Consider the following 5154-nt stretch of genomic DNA (forward strand, 5'->3'; position numbering starts at 1 on the left):
CTCCCTTGCCCGCTTGGCGGGGGCGGTGGCGGTGGACCGGGAAGGTCCCGCTCCAGTTGCCGCAGCGGCGTGAGGCGCTCCCGCGGCAACGGTGCTTGCCGCGGTAGAGCGAGTCGCGCAGCTCGGCGGCTGTTGACCCGTCTGCCGCCCCGCTACGTCCCCGGCCCTGCGGAGGCGCCTTCTTGGTGCAGCCGGGGGCTCCACTTGCGGCAGGTTATCTGAAGGTTCGGGCTCTTCCTCGCTGGGCTCGCTCGGCTCAGCTTCGGGGCTGGCAAGATCCTCCTCGCCGGCAAACTCCTCGCGCTCGGCAAGGCTTGCCGCCTCTGCTGCCTCTGCCTCCTCCTCAGTGAACCCGAACTCGCCCGCGGCAGCTGCTGCCGCAGCCTCTTCCGTCCTAGTGGTGATGCGCTGCAGCTCCGCGTCGGTAGTGTCACGGGTGAGGCTCTTCTGCTCGTCGGCGCGGATTGGCACTTCCTCCAGGCTGTCAAAGAACGCCCACACGATGTCATCCACAGGCTCTTGCCAAGTTGGGGCGATTCCGTGTGAATCGCACAACGGCATCATCGCGCGGATTCGGTCGAGTGAAGAATTGTTGCACAATGGAACAACGCTCCTCGGCAACAGGAAGGGATGCTGAGGATCGCGTTTGAACAGCTCCAGGAGCATCGCATCCAGCTCCAGGACGGTGAAATTGAAGTTGAGGCCCGGGTGCAGCCTCATGATGTCCGCCGAGTTCTTGAACTCCTAGGCGGGTCTCCCTCTCCCTTGCAAGGGGCGATGCGGCGGCGAAGGAAATCTGCGCCGACAGCGCCTACAGTGAGCCCGACAAGCCTGAGGCGGAGGATTTGGGTGACTGCGATCTTCAGCCTGTCGTCTTCTGGGGCCACGTTGCTCCAATCATTGCCGCGTACTATTGGGGCTTGGCGCACGGCAGTGAACGGCTGCGGGTTCTCCTCGACGATCCAGCACCACTCCGCTCTCCACTCCTCCCATTTGCTGCGAAGCTCTCCCTCCAGATAGGCTTCTTTCTTGCTGACTCTCGAGATCCAGGCGATTCCTCCGGCAAGGGGCTCTCCTCTCTCGACTCGGGGCATGAAGAAGTGGCAGAAGAGGGCTACGTTTGGGTGGACTCCGACAAAGTTTTCGCATAGATGTGCGAAAACCGCCATGGTCAGAACGGCGTTGGGGGTGAAATCAAGGAGGCGGAGCCCGTATGTGTTCATAATATCGCAGAAGAACTCCGAGAAGGGCGGGCAGAGCCCGCAATAGAAGAATAGCGTGAAGAATGGGTACCCGTTTGGAGCTAGCTCCGAGGCAGTGGCCGGGAGTACCCTCGTGCGCGGGTGTGCCCGCGTCTCCGTCGACCAGAAGAGGTAGTAGTACTCCCTCAGCTCCTTGGCGCCGGGCTGAGGGGGGAAGATGGCCCGCTCCTTCCGCAGCACCGCGAGCCACTGCGCCTCGGCCGATTTCACGCCCTTTCCCTTGTCGGCTTTCGGATCCATGGCGGAAGTGGCGGGGGAGGCCGACGGCGCTGGTGGTGCTGGTGGCGATGGGGGGCAGAGCGCTGCTCTCTTTCGGCTTTGAGAAGAAAGGGGGAGCGGCGGAGATTTTCGAGGTCGAAGCAACAAACGGCAAAGTGGGGAAACTGCCCCTGTTTCCCCTGCTTATAAAGAGGGAGGGGGCCGACGTTTCGCCTTCCGAATAAAGAACCCCCCACGATCTCTCCCACGATGCCGCGTTCAGTGCGTGCCGTTGGGGGAGGGCGCGGTGGGTACGGAGCAAGATTCGGCGTTACCTGGGCCGCGCGTGCCCGTGCCCTGTATTGGGCCTGGCCCAACAGTGCTCGGCATCGTGTGTGGCCCAGGCTCGGGGGCTCCTGTCGGTGTACTAGAATAGGGGTACTCTAGTACCCCGAACTTGTGCACGGGCAGTTGCAGCGCCCCGCGGCAAGGGCTTGCCGGATGACCGCCAAGATACTCCGTGCCTCCTTTGGAGCCATTCAAGAACAAAGTATTCGAGTAAAGAAGACAAGACCCCGGCAAGAGGAGCTTGCCGGGAAGGCCAACCGAGGCATCTCAAGGAACTTGCCGCGACGCGCCACGCGTCCCGGCAAGGCCCGGTGAGCGACAAGCTTCCGGGCGCGACAAGACCACGACCGCGGCAAGACGCTTGCCGCGGCAAGCGGCCACTCTGTGCCCACGCTCCAGCGCATTCCAGGCACGCGTGGCGGAAGGCTGTGCAGCCAGCGGTAAGTGGTGGCATGCAATGCTGACAAGATTGCCATCGTGGCAGGCGGTGGCGCCCCTGACGGTCTTTTTCTACACTGTTTAGGCGACACAGACGGGCATTTAATGCCCTTGTCCCCTGCCGTCAGGGTTAGGTAGAGAGCACTGTACAAGTAGCTGTACCAACCACCTCTCTTTTTACATTTTTACCCTTCTCTACGTTGCCACCTATTGGTGACCCCTTTGTGCATATAAAAGGAGGCCCATGCGCAACGTAGAGGGGGTTCGACTGGTTGGGGAGGTTCAGATCATTTCGAAGCCAGAAAACACTTAGCTCTCTAGAGCAAGAACACAATACAATCAAACAAGCAGCAGTAGGAGTATTATCTCTCCGGAGAGCTCCGAAGCTGGGTAAACTGCTCGTGTGCCTCGCCTCGATCTGCTCTTCGTGCGACCTCCGCCCCCCGCCGAACCGAAAGGGGCTCGGTCCGCCGGCCCCATAGGTGTTCGTGGATCAGTTTCCCCAACACAAAATCATCACTGTAACGTTGGTTAGTACAACCAAAGATAATATCATCAACATATATTTGGCACACGAATAATTCATCATCATATGGAAAAGAGTAGGGTCAAGTGAACTGGGTTTGAAGCCTTTCTTTATGAGGAATTCCTTCAGTGTGTCATACCACGCCCAAGGTGCTTGCTTGAAGCCATAGAGGGACTTGTTGAGTCTGTAGACGTGATCTGGAAATTTGGATCCTCAAAACCTGGTGGTTGAGCAACATATACTTCTTCCTCAAGCTTACCATTGAGGAATGCACTTTTCACATCCATTTGATGTAAGATAATATTATGATGGTTAGCGTAAGAGAGCAATATGCGAATAGCCTCAAGTCTAGCAACAAGTGCAAAAGTTTCATTGAAATCAATTCCTTCAACCTGTGTGTAACCTTGAGCTACAAGACGAGCCTTATTCCTCACCATGATGCCAATTTCGTCTTGTTTGTTGCGGTAGATCCATTTGGTACCGATGATGTTGTTGTGGCACCCCGGCTCAGAGCAACCGGTTTACCCTGCATTGCCAGCCTAGAGATCAAGTCTTCTGGCAATACACAACAACATGGTACAGAAATAACCGCTTTATTGATACGATCATGGTACAAAGGTCTGATATTACATCGAGATTCGAGGCCAAGCGGCACGCACGGTGCTGCTGGACAGTATGTACATTATTTAATGAACATGGCTAGGGCCTCGATCACACGAAACTACGCGGCAGCAGAAGAACGACATAGCGAAACTCCATGGCACAGGGACATCGACATGGACACGACCTAGACACGAGATGCGCTCCGATGCGAATCAGCTTGCCTGAAAACTAGCATGACACGCTAGGTCAGTACATGGAATGTAGTTGCAAGCTCACAACAAACATAAGCACGATGACAGACAATATCATGATAATTAATCAAGTTAAATTAATGCAAGAAATTACTATAAATGCAAAGCTATGCAGAGCAACCAAACAGCGCACCGAGTCACACGGACTCGCTTACCAGACGGTTACCTCGTAACCAACAGTGACCACAGCGGGGTCATACCTGAAACCAATCACTCATGAACACCTCGAGTGTTCAAGGTTCACCACAAAACAATGCATCCAACAATTACTAGTTTGCAAGATTAATTATAAAAGTTGATCCATGGTGTGACTTACTCCCGAGTCTTGCCCATAACCGAGGGCGCGGCTATCAATAGATTAAATACACTCTATAGAGGTAGCGCACTTTACCCACACTACAGAATACCTGGCCTCGTACTCCCATTCGTGTGGACCAAAGTACTCTGACGAAACCCTCCCTTTGCCATGCACTCTCCCCGGCCACTCTGACCATCGCCCTCTCAGGGCTAGGTCTTGGGTGGCCCCGTGTCTACCAAAGACACCAACGTCCACCGTCGTGGAAAAACAGTCCCAAACGGGGACAAGGTACCATAAAAACAAACGAGCACACAAGGTTATGTCTGCCTACCGGGACAGGGTATGCAAGCCCATAACCTTCCCTCGCGGGAGGCACCGGTGAAAGCCACGACAAAGGATCGAATCAAGACCTTCCCATTAGGTAAATGTGGTCGCACTGAATTAAAACCCGATTCAGTGGCACCATGATGTGATCAACATCATATTCAGGTTGAACTTAATCAAGTATTAACTTTCATAAAAACTTTTTATTACTAACATGGCATCATACCAGAAATCATGCAACTACTCATCACACAAAGCAAGCAACTCTTAAGCATGGATCAAAACATGCAATATAACTAAGTTACACTACTAAGATCAGAAACTTCTTTGGTTATAAGTCATTTTTTTCTACAAACAACATTTTTATTAGTTCACCATTTAGTTGAAAACTATTACTAGCAAAAATAGCTACCATAACTTTCCATAACAAAATATCTAGTGCAAAATCTTACTCTACTTAGCCAAACAATTCTATGAAATCAACCAGAAGCTAAAACAAGCATATCAAGCATCATAAAACAACTAGCAATTAGCCATATTAATTTATCAAATTTTAAATGCAATTAAAGACCCATATTCAAGTAGAAAATCATATTATATTGAAATAACACCATCCAAATGATGTTATGGCTTGCCTTAGTGCAGAGGAGGGTCACGCTCCTCCTGGTTAGCTTCAAGGCAAGATCCTCCTTCTGAAAATATTTTAAAACCACAAAGATAAATGTCAAAACTCATTCTGAAAATCACCAGAAATTCTAGACAGCAAGCTAAAATCCACCTTTTGGTGTGCTGCTATAGCTTCCTATAACAAAGACAATGGAAAAAAGAATCAATTCATTTGGACTTGTGGTTTAGAAGTTATGGCCGGTCAAAGTTTGGTCAAATTTCTGAATAAATTTGAATTAA

Source organism: Triticum aestivum, chromosome 3B (assembly GCF_018294505.1).
Source record: "Triticum aestivum cultivar Chinese Spring chromosome 3B, IWGSC CS RefSeq v2.1, whole genome shotgun sequence".
Taxonomy (NCBI): Eukaryota; Viridiplantae; Streptophyta; class Magnoliopsida; order Poales; family Poaceae; genus Triticum; species Triticum aestivum.